This window comes from Thermobia domestica, chromosome 8, assembly GCF_964235325.1.
Source record: "Thermobia domestica chromosome 8, izTheDome1.hap1.1, whole genome shotgun sequence".
Lineage (NCBI taxonomy): Eukaryota > Metazoa > Arthropoda > Insecta > Zygentoma > Lepismatidae > Thermobia > Thermobia domestica.
Window position 1 is genome coordinate 197,058,202 of NC_137461.1, and position 17,726 is coordinate 197,075,927.

At 35.8% G+C, this 17,726-nt stretch overlaps 1 protein-coding gene across 2 annotated transcripts in view; it reads left to right on the top strand.

Annotated features, from left to right (window-relative positions):
* Window positions 1–17,726, top strand: part of LOC145691911 (uncharacterized) — a 144,622-nt gene that overhangs the window by 63,021 nt on the left and 63,875 nt on the right. The window lies entirely within an intron of this gene.

Here is a 17,726-nt window from a genome sequence, read left to right on the forward strand (position 1 = left end):
GGATTCTCCAATTTCCTCGTACAAGAGACACACGAAGGAATTTATTTTCAGAGGTGGTCCAAGTTGAATACGAGGACAAATTGTATCAAACTTTCTAAAATTGTCCCTAAAATTAGACAAAATTTACATAAAAGTTGCGATTTGGGGGAAGGTCAGGAGACCCAGGACTCACTCCTACACTGCACCTTCATTACGGCAGGGGTATGCGACAGTGTTTGCCCTTCATAAATATCTGAAACTACACTGCTAAGGACATAATTGAGATTGGAAACAAAGACACAGATCCGTACGTCTACTGCAAAAACTGCCAAGAAACGTACGTCTACATTTTATTACACCATTATTATCAATCTCTATCACTGTCTCCCTTAGCCTTGGAGCACAATCTTGGGACGTTAAATTTTAAAAGATAATTGAAAAGAAATCTTTAAGTTTTACGTCCCACACTTCTGTCGGGAGGCTAAAGAAGAAGACGATAATGAAAAATGAATGAAATGGAGAAAATTGCAAGAAACGGGACAACTCCAAGAAAACCCACGCACGCTGTGTTTATACACCATAAAACTGACTTACCACGAGTTGGGATCGAACCAAGGGCATCACGCACTAGAGGTGAATGCTCTACCACTGAGCTACCGCGGCCCTTACATTAAATTAAGAACAAATGGGTACAGTAGTATGCCACAAATAGCCTGCAAACGTGTTTCACTAAAACGATTACTGGTGATGAAAAAGGGATGTGCCAATTGATGCTAGGTGATCAGTACAAAAGTACCTGCTTTAAATTCTATAATAATAAATTACTTTTTAACGCTGTTTCTAACTATACATATGACTTATGCGTCCTTTGTTTCCGTACATAAGATATTTAGCACCTTATAACGAATGGCAAAGGGTGTAAAACATTGGCATTCCTCCCCATTCTATTGTAATATAGAAAACAACGTGCCCTACGGGGCTTTAACCCACCTTCACTTGTTATTGCTGCACCCGTTATTATGTAAATTGAGTATTGCGCTTTGGTACATAAAGAAGCCAATCTGACTACTGTAGCCTATATAACCTATATGAGGAGGGGTCCGCGTTCTATACACTAACGAATGTATTACAATAACTTTTAGTCTATGGTAGTATGTTTACAATTCACCCAAACTTGCGTTCAAAAGCTGATATATATACTACTCCTCGCCGATATCACATGATATGTATCTATACGCAACCTCAGCCACATCACCGTACTGCGTACTTATATTCATTCGCACTCTGCTACAACTGAAATCCTTTATCTTGTTTCCTGAACAGTAATTAGGCTCTAGCAATATTACATACTAGTAAAACTTAGTAATATTATTTCGGTAAGATTGTTACCATTACTTTTTAATCATCTATAATATTGCAAATTACGCACTACTCAATTCTCATTTTTAAGAAATGAGGAAATCTCATAAATGGGAAACAGAAGATTTTTCCTTGAGCTCACAAATGAAAATACGTTTGAAAATAATGATACATTTTTCCTCAAATATAATTAAAACTAACTTACTTTTTTTTGAACATTCATTTTTCTCATTTCTGAGCAAAAAATTTTTAAGGGTGTAAAATAAAAATAGTTAAAATCGGCTTTCCACGCTCTTCCCGCGCAAGGGCGCTGATTTCTCTGTAAGTTTGGCGGGCCATTCAAATGCAGAAGGTATACTGTATATAAGAGTATTTTAAGACAAATTGCATTCAAATTAAGCCAAATATTGTATATATATAAATGCATTCAATAAGGAGGCCCACAAGAGCTTTGGGGGGCGGGCTCCCCGCCCCCAGGATCGGCGCCCTTGTTCCCGCGTACTTTTTAGTTTTTAGAAGTAGTCACTTTTATACTGTACAGTTAAGATTTTTTTCATATTTGTAATGGAAAGAAAATCGAGAATAAGAAGTTTACGTGTATTTTTTATAGTTGTATGAAATCAATCAATAAAACTAGTACAATGCAGAATGTAGTATGACTGTGACACGTAACCATTGAATAATAGACCCAGCAGCATCGTTTCATATTTTGCCAGCGACGGAGACAGATTGTCCACTGACATAAGAGTTTGACTTTTTCATTAATATATTATAAAATTATTAAAAAATCATGCACTTCTCAAACTCAGAGGGTACAATAGTTCACTCTGCCCTCCGCAAGTGACACCTCTTGAATGTACCCACGTGTGTTATTTCTTCGCTGGAAAGCTCATTCCAGTTTCTTGCAACACTGTCCTCCCACAATTTCATCTTCAAATTTACAGCAGAATATTCTTGCAAACATTTATTATATAATGTTGGACGCTTTTCTATATCTCAACTGTAACTTTCTATTATCTTGATCACTAATCTGGCCAAAATCACATAGTTTGATTATAATGATTGCATACTGAGCTCTGAGCAACTGTTTTGTCGTCAGTGTGCAGGCTGCTAATTGTTTCCATGTATTGTGAGCTGTTACAACTGTTTAGTCTCCGAGCTGTCTCCCTGGTTGAAGACACCTCGGCGACTTTTCTGTCTCTGTCGCCGCAGTGTGCGCGCTCGCATAAGACTTAATGCGTTTGGCGAGGGCGACAGAACAGTTGCGCGACAGAATGTTTCCAGTGTGCGGTAGGTCATAGTCGCACGAAGGTTCGTAGTCCGCTACAAAATAAACTTTAAGAATGTGAACATTCGAATAAGTGTAGTAAACTATGGTTTCAATATTGATGTTTAAAAATTGGATATGTTTCTTCGATTTTCTATTTAAACAATCATTAATGGTTCATTCAAATTTTCGGATCAGATAATTTTGTGAATTTTAGCCAGTGTCTTACACTTTACACCCAAAATTAAATAACACTAAATGCATGTAGTTGATTAATGTTACTTTATTGCTGCTATGATATTTTGTATAAAAAAACTCAGCAGGAAATAATTTTGCTTAATTCTCATAAATCGTTGTTTAGATGTGTATTTTAACTTAAATATAAATACGATCTTAAAATGCTTATAATTCATTTCATTAATTTTATAAATACACGTACCGAAAGGTATTTTCTTACTTTATAACTCGCTCTGCATACAAAGCAAGAATTGAAGGATATATAATAGTCTTAAACTGAGAATACTGTATGATAAGGTCTCTGATTGCGGACTACACATAGCTTTCTTCTTTGAATTATTTTTTAAGTCAAATACATGTAGCATGCAGGAAGTGATTATCGTAAATTTACTCATATTCAATTACCATTCAGTAAAACTAGTTTCAGCCAGTATAATGAGTATTTGTGTTTAACCAAAGAATGTTGCAAGTTTCATGTTGCATTCTCGCAATTTCTGTAATAGAACGTAATTGCTTTTGTTTGTTAGTTAAACGATAGCGTCTCTTTTCAACAGTAAGGGAACGTACTTTTAAGAACCTGAATCAACATAATGTCCTCAATATTCTCCCACCTGCATCGAACACAGGACGACATGCACAAGAGTTGCGCTCACTAGCAGCTATACAAGCTCGAAGAGTTAAATGTAGTAGGTAAAAAAGGAACCAACTTTAGAAGTTACCGGAACAAGTTTCATAAAAATATGAAACATTTTGGGTAGAATCTCGATATTAAATATGCCATACAGAAATTCACATTTTGTATATAATGTCTGAAATATTGATCAAATGCTACCATTCATTTTTAAATTCGCATTTTTCACTAATTTCTAAGTATTCACGAGTTCAAGGTATTATTTATCCAATAGACTTCTCGGTTTACTTACTGATTATTATTATTTAATAAGCTCATGTATTGTTGATCTGGTCTACATTTGGAAATCTAACCTTACAGCAACAGATTGCTTTGATTGTTTCGTCTTTTGGGCATTTCCAGGGGTTCCGGACTGACAGTTCGGAACACATATTGCACTTCCAATTAATATCTTCGCTGAAATAAAAGCTCCACGATGATGTAACTTTGTTTAGCTATTAGACATTTCAAGACCTTTATTTTGACTAGGATACAATTTCTGCAGTGACAGTACTTTAATAGAAATTAATTATTGAAGTTGCTGTGACTGACAGTTTTGCAACCTTAGTTTCAATCTGAAAAAGCTAATCATTTTAATTCTCTGAAAGTTCTGATAATCAGATAGTATCCCATATCACAAATTTAAGTAGAGAAGTGTAGTATTACACTGTACTTTTTTGTATGAAGATAATTTATAATAACAGAGATACTTTATAAGCCGTGTTCCGGACTGACATTTCTACGATCCGGACTGACTCTTATGAAATAGAACTAGGATATTGGAAATATGAGTGTAATGAGCAATAGTATTGTTAAGGTACTTGAGTTCAGGCGAACAGTATTTTGCACAGAGTGACATATACCAGCACTTAAAACATGTGTGCATAAGCTAATGAGCACTTAAGCTTACAAAACTGGCCACAACAGCTTAAAAAAGTACCTTACACTGTAGGACAATATTGACTACAAATAACTTTTATAATCTTGTAATTCTTACAATCCTTTTTTCTCAACAGGTTATACTTCTTCAGTATACAAGCTGGAAGAGCTAAATGTAGTAGGTAAAAAAGAAACCAACTTTAGAAGTAACCGGAAGTACAGTTTCTAATTCTTCTACTTTATACGGGTCAGCACTAGTTAATTGTAATAGACCATAAAATACAAACTGCCGAGCTACATTTTTAACATTTTTGGCAACAAAAACTGTCCTATCTGATCCAAGAATTTATTTGTAACATCACTATCACTTCGCTGCAATGAAGAGCTCTGCCGATGTAAAATTTTCTAATCGTAAAACACGTAGTAATAAAGGTATTCTTGAAGGAATACTTTCCCAGATGTTGCTGAAATGTCTTATAGTGGCATGGTGTAAAATTTTGTGCCTCATACACTTTTTTGAAGCATGATACCTGGCGTATTCACTCTGGCAATATCCTATTACCTTGAGGGAGTGGTACTCACGAGGTCTTGGAATGACCACCACATCTTTCCAAAATTCAACATCCTTTTTTCACAGCTTCAATTTCATTCAATGACACTTCAAAAACATTGATTTGCTTAACTTCTGAACTTGTTTCACGATATAATGTGCATTTCTAATAGAGTTTCCACTTAACATGGTCCTTTTTACAATTCCCTTTACATTGCCACTCCTCGCTCGCTTTACAAAATTGAATATATTTTAGCTAAACATGAACTGCATATTTCTCGTATTTCAGACAATCCGAAACAATAGCAAAATTTATTTGCTGTCGTTAACCATCATCATCCAGAAACCAGGACACAGTTGTAAAGACTGGCACTTGTTTGTTAACCCTGTGAGATGACTGGATTTCATTCTGCTTTTTACAGATAAGCTTTCCAGCAAAGTTCACCTGTAAAAATATGGTTTCACGAGGAATGTCTGCTTTACTGTTAGCAAAATATGTTGCTTGTTGATGCTTTATAAAAAATATGGCTCAAAAAGTCAGGAACACCACCAGTCAGTTCATCCAGCAGGGCTTGAATTTTAAAATACTTGTGTAATTCTAAGTTGTCAAAATATAAATTAGAAACTCTGATGTACAGCTAGATGTTTACCCGGCAGAATTTCTGATGAGATTGGAGAACAAAGACGAGTCCAGACAGGAAAAAGAAAATATCTGTGAGTCAGGAACACACATTTGGTCAGTCTGGGACACAGTTTAATGTCAGTCCGGAACACAGTTTACTCGGTTATTTGAGAAGGTACAGTAAAGTCCTATGACTCATTTGAAAGGCTGTTTAAGAGAGGGATGTACGTGTTTGGGGTCAAAATTTTCGATTTTTGAAAAGTATCATTTTCAGAATCTACAGTCTTTGAAGGTTTATTGCTGGGAGTTTCATGTTCGTACGACATCAAGTTTCCTTCGAGAACTGAAAATTATTATGTAGTTCCGTTGTATTTTCAGGCTTAATTATATCTATTTTCAGTTTTCAGTTGGTTTGATCATCCCATTCTTCTGTAATGATGTGGTATATATATATATTTTGCTTTGTCGTTCCGAGAAGAATACACGCTTATTTTTACTTACTGTTATTCCTGCGTTCACAGTTCTTTGTTTTTCCTATTAGTCTGTGTTAGTAAACTTAGGCAATAGGAGGTAAATGTAGAATGGATTCTAATAAATTGATAGCTTACATGTATTTTATGGGAAAGCAATCAGGGAAAACGTTGGCATTTTTCAGAAGATGGAGAATGCAGTGTGGGCAACTTACTATCATAAATATTCAACTGAGGAGAAAGCAACGCATATGCTTTGTCCCAAACGAGAGTTTTCCTGGAGTAGGTATAACAGACCTCAAGCAACTGGAGAACATTACGAACATGAGCACTCGTTGCCCTCTGCAGTAATGGATGTTATCAAACCTATCTACAGAGCTCTTGCGATCCTACTTTTCGGAAAAATGTTTGCGCAGGAAAATACCAGTACCCCAATGAAAGTTGAAATGCACTGATATGGCAACGATTTCAAAAACTACATTTGCGAGTTCTAAAATCGTACAAATTGCAGTGTATGATGCTGTTTTGTGTTTTAGTAGCGTACGTGAATCAAGAAATGGTGTTCTAGGCAAGATGGGAATTTCAAGCGGTGAATACAGTTCGAAACTACTGTGAGACATGCGTCTTATTGCTGAAAAGCCATTGTAAATTTTAAACTTTTAATTTCTCAAAATTTCATTTTTGGACATACATGTACTATTTTCTCACAAACTATGAATGATAAAGTGATCAAATTTTACACAAATCTTACTTATATGTACCTCTATTTACTGAACTAGAATTATAACAAAATTCCTTTATTTGTCTCAATCACTCTTTGGCGAAGATAAGAAAAATCACATCATTAAAATTCTTCGAATTTGAAAAGAAATAGTTATTGGCTTTGTATGTAACCTAGAACTAGTTCGGTATCATTGCCAGCTACTGTATCGTGCGTGGTATAAAAATTAAACGAATCCCTTCAGCAGTTTCCAAGAAAACGGTACAAACACTTTTACAGCTGTGGTAAAAATTTGAGCCTATGCCATATGCGTAAAAGGCAAGATAGAGGGACAAAAATTAACATAAAGATGGTGAACTTCTATACACTTCTACCGATCAAAAATTAAACGTCTGCAAGCAATAGCAAAGACTGGGTTGTCAAATTTCTTGTGAGCAGTCAAAACACGGACATCCCCCCTTAAAGGAAACAGAGAATATGAAATATTTTTAAAATTGTATATAGGTTTAATAGGTAGCTGAATTCGAATCTGACACCAAATGTTTACAAATCAAAATGGCGGATCTAACATGGCGGACACAAATTACAAAGAAACATGCTATGAATCTGTAATCAGGTATATGGAGATATTCGACGTCGCTATGCATGAATCGGATGCTAAAAGTGTAAAATTCAATATGGCGGACAAAAAGCACTGCTGGAACTGAAAGCAGGTAGATAGAGGTTTTCGTGGTCCTAGTTAAATGTAATTGGTGACCCACTTATCACATTTCCAGCTCTCTCTCTCAAGTATTTTACTTTCGTCACATTTCCAATTGATCCTCTTGGATTATTATTAAACTATTATTATATGTTATCTTCAACAATGTTTTACTTCTGTAGTTCTAATACGTTTATTAAAAATATACTATTCTTAAGGGCTCAAGAGATAAATATTTCTTGTGACTTTTCCTAGTGAAAACAAACCTTCATTATAAAGCATATAATGTCGTGTTACACGTAGAGGCACAGGAGACTTGGATTCAATTCCGGTTAAAGCTCATGTGGTTCGGATCCTACATTAAGCGTTACTCCGTCTCATGTAGCCTCGGTACTGAATGAGGCGCTAAACTTCAAATCAACCAATTGAGTATAGTGTAAGCATTAGCATTTTGTAAAATTGTTATGAGTCCAACACTCAACGTATAAGTCTTATTCTATATTTTTCTTGACATACTTTTTTTTTTCAATTGCTAATCAGCCATCGCAATGAACAGTCTTTATAAACAAAAATGATAAATTTTGTTATTCAATTACATTTTCAACAACAAAGAAATTACTGAGTAAGTTACACTCGTTTGTAAAGTTTCTTTTGTGACTTGAAACTATAAAAACTGCTGAGAACAAGGAATGAGATCGTAAATATACAAAAGATGAAACTGGATTCATGTTCAAACGTAGCGAAACTCTTATGAGGAACTCGTATTGTAGCAGTATTTTGATTATGTGGCTAGTTTTTATGTTCAGAACGAATTTAGTATTCTAACCAAGTGTATACATACTGTTGTCTGGTTTCTTTACGGGCTTTAATGTTACTGTATTTATTACTTCAAAAACCTTGAATAGCATATCCATTTGATGGAGAAAATAGGTTACGATGAAAAAACAAGTACATTCTTATAAATTCACTGCAGCTAAAACTTTATATATTGTACACATGTACTACATACTAAATCCTTGTATAAAAAAAGTTTTTTGTTCGTAACAATTCCACACTACTGGTCACTGAAAGGAAACAATTAGAAGTAGGATATACTTAAATTTTATTTATTTAATAAATATTAGTATATACAATTGCACGGCTCTTCATGATTACACACTTTCCAGCAACAAAATATTGTATTCAATAATCCATTAATCAAAGTACACGCTTCGTATTATGCTCCGTATCTTTATAGAAACCAAATATAATTAGCTATAAAATAGAACAGGAAGGAATATACAGTATATACGTATGAAGGAAAGAGAGAAAAAACAAGAGAGAAAATTGGATGGCAAATAGAATTACAAGTATGGTTTTCAACTTTCATATTTCTTTTTACGTTCTAAGTTACATGCTTTCTTTATAGAGCCATTTTACGATATGGAATCTTGAAGACGTAACATGAAGACCACGAACACGATTTTTATAGATTTACCTTTCTTAAGTTCTAGTATAGTATTGTAGAAACTAATAACAGATTAATGACATTTAAACACGCAAGAAAAACAGCCAAGTGAACGTTTCAAATTTTCCATCTCAGAACTGGAGGAAATTCTGGATTGGAATGTCAAACCACAAAATGGAAACTCTATCAAAGGACCTTTCTACGTGAAAACGTTAAACGTTCGCCCGTATGTCTGCGCAAGATGAGAGAAATAGAAGACATTAAAACTTTTTAATCAACTACCAGGTGATTCATCAAATAACACATGTGAATATTATGTGCTAAGTGAATATTATCTTTGCCATGCTTTACACTACTTTATTGATTAATATACGTATGTATGAGTACACTATGTATGTATTAGAAATTACACAAATGACCGAACGTCTTTCTCTCATCCAGTCAAAGCAACAATGTAGTAACTATTTAAATCCAAATTACGCCATTTTTTAGACTTCAAAACTATGTTACGCACAGGTGTCGGAAGTCTTATGGACCGATTATGTCTGTTCGTCCGTCCGCCCGTCTGTTGACAGGTATCAGAGCAAAAACACTAAGACATATCCAAAAACGTTTTCTGAAATTGATTCATCTCCTACAGTATCCCTCTATTCAACCCTGAAGTGGTTGGAATTAGCCATTTTCGGTTTCAACGTTTTCCGCTGTAAAACAAAAATGGTAACAGACAGCGAGAAGCACTTTCTTGTAAGCAATTTAGCATCTGAAGACAACATATCATGACTACCCACGACCTTTACCGAAGCCAGAAGTGGTTCAAATATCAAATATTTCCGGTTTCAATATTGACTTTCATAAAGCAAAAACGGTAAAAGATATCCAGAAACGATTTCTTTGCAATGGATACATCGTCCCAAGGATACGTTCCATCTTTTTTGTTAATCCTTTATTCACACCGGAAGAGGATAAATGTACCCATTTTTGGTTTAAACTTTTTTCTCCGTTAAATATAAATGTTTGCTAACAACATATCATGACTACCAGAAACACTACCAAAACTGAAAGTGGTTGAAATTTATTAACTTTTCCGGTTCTCTTACTGGTTCCATCGAGCAAAAGCGAACAGATATCTATAAGAGTTTTTCTGCGAACGATTCAAAGTCGCAAGAATATATTCTATGTCCTCTGTTAACCCTATATTACAGCTGAAAGTGGAATAAATAAACCATCTATGGTTTCAACGTTGGTTGCCATAGAACAAAAACAGCAATAGATAGCGAGATTTTTTTTTTGGAATCGATTCGGCATCTCGAGAGAACATACCACCATCAGCTGCAACAATCTATAAAAGCTGGAAGTGGTTGAAATTTGAGTACTTCCTCCGGTTGCAATGCATATTTCATAGAGCAAAAACTAAGAGATATCGATTAAAACAGTGATTCTGGATTTCAAGAAGGAGTTTTGTCTCGACCTTTATCTATCTGTTTAAATGAATGTGGTTAGAGTTTGCAATTACAATTACAATACTGATCGCATAATAGATAAATCGGAAATAGAGAGGGACAAGCAGTTTTAGTACGGATTTAGTACCTCAAGAATATGTTTCATATCTTCTTTTATTTCTCTATTGCAACTTGAAGATACAGATATCAATTAGTATTACGGTTTCAATATTAATCCCCATAGAGCAAGAACAGGTAGGCAAGCAATTGGTTTTAGGTACGGATTCAGCATCCGGGGAACAGCTTCTAATTTTGATCTTATTACCATGTTTCAACTAATAGATATAGATGAAATATTTCAATTCTGAGTACTGAATTCGCATAGTTTGTAAACCTAACGTAGTTTCACACTGTGAAACGAAATTTACTTGTTTTAAATCAAAGTCGGTCAACATAATCAAACGAACACAGGAAACACATTGCGCTATAATTATTCTATATTGACTAATTTTGCAGTTGCAAAAGTTAATCATTACAAGTAATATGTTCGGTACGTACAAGTAGTATGTTAGAAGGAATCAGACAAGAAAGGATAGAATCTGTTATGTAACAGTGCATTCTTTTGATATGCAGTACGTAGATAAATACATAATCTATTACAGCAAAATAAAGAACATAAACTACATGGTAATAGCAACAAACAACACAACTTTCAGGGCCATAAAACTATTTTTCTAGATTTTGTGGAATCATACGAACGAGAGTTTACTTTGAAGCATGTAATTTTGTTCATCTTGATATGATCAACCCACTAATATGTATTTCATCTTCGGACAATATTATAATTCAACAGAAATGAAAGTTTAAGTTTTAATGACAATTTTGGGCTATATCTCATTCACTATATGCAATACGGGGACAATTCGATAAAAGACCCCCGTTTGATGATTAACGACATATACAGAAGGTTGGTCCATATATATGGAAACGATTTTCTGTCCCCTACGCTAGGGCGTAAAGCCGTATTTCCATCAGCAGTTGTGCTCGATATGACGACCCTGACTATAAACTATAGCACGACACCAAAGTTTCCATTGGAGTAGGCTTCTGTTCAGAGATATCTGATTAAGTTTGGACCACTCCTCCTTGCAAATTTTCCACAAGGCCACTCAATATGCGTGGGCGACGTAAGGAAATCACTCGCTTCAAACACCCGAAAGCACAAAAGTCCATTGGTGCAGCTTCGGGAGACTTGTCAAGAATGTCTGAGCATTGGATAGCATGGATTCCAGTTTCATGCGCTTTGCGGGCCATGTATGCCACAGTTGTTCGAGCCGTGAGGCTGGCTGCATTGTCTTGATGAATGAAGATTTTCGACACCTCAGCACCATACAACGACGGAATGCTGCCGTTATAATGGCCCCAGAACGTGTTGTTGATAGTGTGCTGCCTTAATGTTCATATTTCGTGCAACTCTATGCAGAGGAAGTTTCCCTTTACGGCAAAAACCTGCAACCACCATAAAGCCACGGGGAAAACTTTCGCGACACGTGCACACCCAATTGGCATGCTCCTTTTCATCCTTTGGATGATAGTAAATGGCTCGAACTCGTTTGGAGTTGGACAAACAGATCCAGGCCTCGTCTAATGTGACCACATATTTCCATTTGCCAGCCACTAAATATTGTTCATATAGCCGTTTGCAATGGACGCTGCGTTCCCGTATGTGTTTGGCTGTGAATGTGTGAACATGTGGCTTATACTTCATTTGCAGGCGTAAATCCTGGCTGATCATCCTCTGCACAGTTGATTTGGATTTCTAACACTCCTGGCAATGTCTCTTTGTGCGGCGAATTCTCCTGGGTCAACAACTTCTGCACTTGTCGAACCAAATCCAATGTACGTTTGGGACGAGGGTGTTGTTTTCGTGCCACTATGCGCATACCCGCTTCCAGTGGCTGTACATTTTTGTTGCGTTTGAGTACATTGGCAATACACTTCTTGGAAATTGTGAAACCCTTGGACGAACACTTTCACAATTGCACTGTAGCTGTATCCGATGTCGGAAAGAGTGGTTATATAAACCTCCCAGAATGGGGTCACTTTTGGAGGCATTTTACACTCGGAGCACTTCACTTATTGTCAGTGCGATTCTAGCGTTCCTGGCGGACGTTCCACTTCGTTTTCATAAATGTGAACCGACCTTATGTACTCGCAAATACACATTAGAACAGTACAACATTAAAATACTTTTTAAAATATTCACCATTTAAAATGAGGCATTTGTCATAACAGTTTAGAAGGTTTGCAATTCTTTCTGCAGAAAAAAATATCCCACCTGGAAATAGAGCCACTTGTTAACAGCATTGTGAAGCACATTGTAGTTGATGAAGCGGTGAGGCGCAAGCCACTGTTTCATGTTCCTGAATAAGTACAGCTAAGTCCACTGCCTGCACGAGTTCATTGCTGACTAAAGATGGGTGCCCACTTCTTGGAGCATCATGCACATCAGTTAGTCCATCTTTAAACATGCGACACCGTTCACGTCGACACCTTCATTCATCTCGTTTGATCCGTTAACACCGCAAAGTTGGCGTTGAATCGAAACTGCCGATTTTTTTTTTTTTTTGCATTCAAAAAAGTCGTATTACCATACATACTTCACATTTAACGGGTTTTTCTATTGGAACGTTCATTTAGAATTGCTATAGCGGAGGAGGGAATTGCAACATAACCTAATCCTTCCACTGCTTACTGTCTACTGAACTATGCTCACAGCGAGAACATAGTCATTTTTCTGGTCGGTTTTCGCACATGCGCAAACGGTGGATTTTTTTTTCAAATTGCCCTCAAACTGTATTGCTCAAACATCATGTTGATGATGATGGTGTACTTCACTATTAGTTCCATCTTAGTAGATGATATGGTTTTTGTACAGCATCAATTTTATGTTTGTTTTTTAAATGAAGTTTCTCGAAAATTAAGTATTAGTTTTTATACTGACACGTATCCCTCTGTTTATCACAATGAGATCTATCAATCGGTATAGATCACATCTTGGTAGATTTAGTATTATAATTTTATTTTGGCATCTCTTTTGTTATAGCTCAGATCGCGCCAAACAATTATCTGTATAAAAATAAGCAATATAATAGTCATCGTCTGTAATATGAAACAAACAACTCAATTTACTTGTTTCTATTACTGTCCTGTTATTGTAGTCTGTAGTACCAACCTAATCTAAAATATTAGAGGCAGGTTAGATTAATAAACACATGACATAGTTCTCCTGCATAGAAAAAATATAATCATCTTGCTTTTCTCATGGCTGAAGATATGACTTACTCGGGTAGTAAGGGAGAACTCAACAAAGGCTTTTTTCCTTACAATTTGCTCTAAATGCTTAAAATAATCCTCCATTAATGTACAAAATGTTTTCTAAAGGAAAGAGGAATGATTTCCACTATAAATACGATAATTATCTGCTACAGAACAACTTGATATTACTATTTGGACACCTCAAATGCAATTTTCAAGCATTGATTTCGGATGTAACTTCTTTTGATTTAGATTTGTCACTACTATAGTTAGATCATTGTACACTAGGGTGATGACATTTATGCAACCTCGTTTCCCTGTATCGTAATTTGATGAGCTTTCATTCAAGATTAGAGAAAATCTGACTTTCAAGAGGTGATGAAAAAACCTCAGTCACAAAAAGATTTTAAAATTATTATTTATCAGCTTTTTTTGCCAATTTTTGTGTCACTTTAGACAGATACAAAATTGATCATAAGCTTTAGAATAACATATATATTATATTACATAGAATCATCAACAGGGAAGTCAATTATTCACTATAATGTAAGTAGACAGAATGAGTCTCAGTGGGAAGTTGCCCTTGTTGCAGCAGGAGTCATACAAATTTTACAAAACTGACCGCACGCTCACAACTCTGGTTGCTTCGGGCAATGTTAATTGGAGATTCATCTTTCAGGTGGATTTAAAGTATTTGAGACCTGTTGGGTAGTCACTCAGAGCTGTAGATAGTTCATCAACATCTTCAGCATGGAACAATCAACTGCTGACCGAACGGTCAGTACGTCAGTAGGAAATGAATGAACAGGTTTCAAGCAGCCTGTTCCGGGTTTCAGGCATCAGAATAAACGCAAGATGGACTAGAATGGCACGAGAGTTTCAGCGTGCATTGCTATGTTTGGGATATGTTGAAATTTCACGAAATGGATTTTATTCCTCTCAGTGAAGTGACGGAAGACACAAGTGAGGTAGTAGAAAAACTTCGTCATCTCTCCAGCTGCATGTTTCCTTAGTCTGAGTTTCACCATTGCTGAAGGTTGCTTTCAATTTATCATGTTTGCTCATCAAATCGCATACAAGGACTTACTCGATGTTTAATGATTTAGTCAACCCATGTAGCTCATCGTCCATGACAACGTGAGGAACGCGATCCAGCACAAGGTGCTGGCAATTGATGAACTTGGTTTTGGGGTAACCTTTCTTTTCAAACATTCGATGCAGCCGAATAACAACGCTTTTTCTTCCCGGTATTCATACTTGTTGTGTCGGCAACAATCATGACAATTAATCTTCAGAGGGTGGACTCCTCTAACACACCTTAGAATCCTTATCAGACTGTTTTAGCTTTTCTATTTTTCAATTTGAGTGCAGTCAACTTAATTTCTTTTGTTGTATTCTTGAGGATCATGGCCAGATACTCCAAGCCATCAATGCCGACAAAAATGTGTGCTCCACTTCTCTAGATGAAGCGTGCTCACCAAATGTTTCTTCACCTTAGCAGCTCTCCTGTAGATAGCCTTGTGGATTGCTGACTGACATGGGGTTGGGATTTCAATGCCCTCACCAGAAAGCTGGCAGTACACTTTTACTGCTCCTTGAGACGACAACTTTAAGCTTGCAACAAGGCGTCTTGTAATGCCTGTTGAGTTACGCTTCATTTTGCTAGTTGATGCTGCCTTCTCATCCTTCCAAAGAACCTCTTCGCTGTTGTCGGATGAGTCCGTGCTACTTGCGGAACAATAAGGTGTTGGTAAGCTGGTAAGTGTCGACACAGTCACTTCCATTGCCTTCCTTCGTTTGGATGGATGGATGGTCTTTATAATAACAGGTTTGCAGTGGAATAACCAACCTGACCCTGACTTTCAATTTGCAGTTTGTAAAGGTTTTTATCCTCTTTGCATATCCATTCGCCTTTCACTTTGGTGACGTTAAACAGTTCATTCAATGAATCAAAGTTTTTTTTCTGCAGCACTCATACTCTTTCAGAAGGTTTGCTAATTTTGCACAAATGTCTTGAGCAAATACATGCAGGAAGTTCAATATTTTGCTCCATAGGGTTTTAAGCTCCACAGCGAATATACCGATCCTCTCTCACCGTTCTTCGGCTCAGGAAATTTGAAGCGTCCAATGACGTGGTTTTTCAGGGATATGCGACTACTTTCACTGAAGGGAGCTTCATAAATTGCCGCAGTGCCTCTTCTTGACGGCGCTTGAAACTAGAGTAAGTTTTGTCCAGGTTACCTTGTTCTTCTGCATGTTAAAAAAGCTCTTCTTGAACTACATGCTATCTTCTACTCAGGAACTCAAATAGGAAAGGCATTAACGTATATAGTAAATAAGTAACAAATTAAAGAAATTGTTATTGTTTTCATATATTTGTTTAAAAACAAACAAATTACAATTGTACAAAAAAGGCAGACACTTATAAAATATTATATGCTTATAAAATATTATAATAATCAACCCTGGATATATCTCCATTTAACCTCCACTTTTGGTATCTATTAAACTCCCTTCGTCACCAGAAAGGGTTAGCTTTTAATAAATAATAATAATAATAATAATAATAATAATAATAATAATAATAATAATAATAATAATAATTTGGTCGGCACAAGTTAGGTTTACATATAAACAATGTTAATTACATAAAATGCTACAATGGCCAACATAACATTTCAAAGTGATTTTGCGTGACCTTTTTGAATATTTCAATGGAATAAACGCCATTTTAGTCATGAATAGACAAAAGTTCATTCATTCGTGTTACAGGAAATAATTTTTGAGAAAAAAATAAAAGTCATCATCCTATTGTACACACCCAAGTCGAAACAAGAGAGCTTGTTATCATTGTGGTAAAGAACATCGAGATCCACATGACACAAACCATGAAATTATGTGCAATGTGTAATAAAAATGGACATCGTATGAGTAACAGTAACTCCTGCCTCCTCCCATTCCGAAACAAATTTTCCCTACTCGGTAGAATCATCACCAACGAAGAACTTACTTTACAAACTAAAAGAACAGAATGTCCTTTAAAGAACTAACTCCTCAAAATCCGTAAAGATCTTTCATAGAAAAAAGAATCACAATCTGCACACAAAATCTGGCTCTGCAAAGCCCAGATTGCCTCTTCTAATATCCAACCTCAACTGAACAACGACAGACTGGAGAAGAATGAAGGTTCTCAACTATGGCAGAGCTCAAGGAGCAGTGCAACATGCTAGCCATCCAGAGGAAACAATATCTGCACCATAAGGCATAGCTTCAGAATCCCATGATTACAAATAAAGAAAGAAGCGGAAAGAAGCCATCCAACAATTTAATACAAGAATATATCAATCAATAGAAGAAGCAATTATAGACTGGATCAATACTTCGTTAGTGCTACCAGAAACAAGAATGCTTCAAATAGTAATTGTTCAAATAGTAATAGTAACCTTTCTAGAAGAACTTGTTGCTAAAGCTCTGCGCCATCCAAGGTACCAACGGAGATTTCTTCGTCATACATAGCAGATTGCCCTAAGAACTCAGATATCAAAGATCGTACTTTACATTGCACCAATAATACTTCATTAATGAGAAGATAGCTCTACGATTTAATCAATCAATCGAGATCATACAAATTACTTGTAGGAAAGTACAGTAGACTGCATACGAAAAAAATGCCAATTTCATTTGAATTCAAAGTTTTTTTTTTCATCATATGCTATTCAATGTTCCAAGAAGCTACTCTTTGGCCATTATAGCGTCAGCTAAACACTATTTCATTCCTTGGGGGGTGTTATATTTAAGTTTGTTCTAGCTGTCTATTCGTCACTCTATGTTACTGCTTAAAATGGAATTAGAAGTATTATTCCAGTTTATATTTAACTATAGTATTTCCATTCAGGAGCAAAGTTGGAATCTGCCTATTGTTCTTATATGGAATGTGCTGTTATCTAGTAAGTAAGTAAAATTCTTAATAGTGCTAAATATGTTTCGACACAAAAGGGAAGGAGAAAATATTGGATATGTCTAAGATATTCAACATAAATAATGACATTAAATAATCTCGTCCGTAAA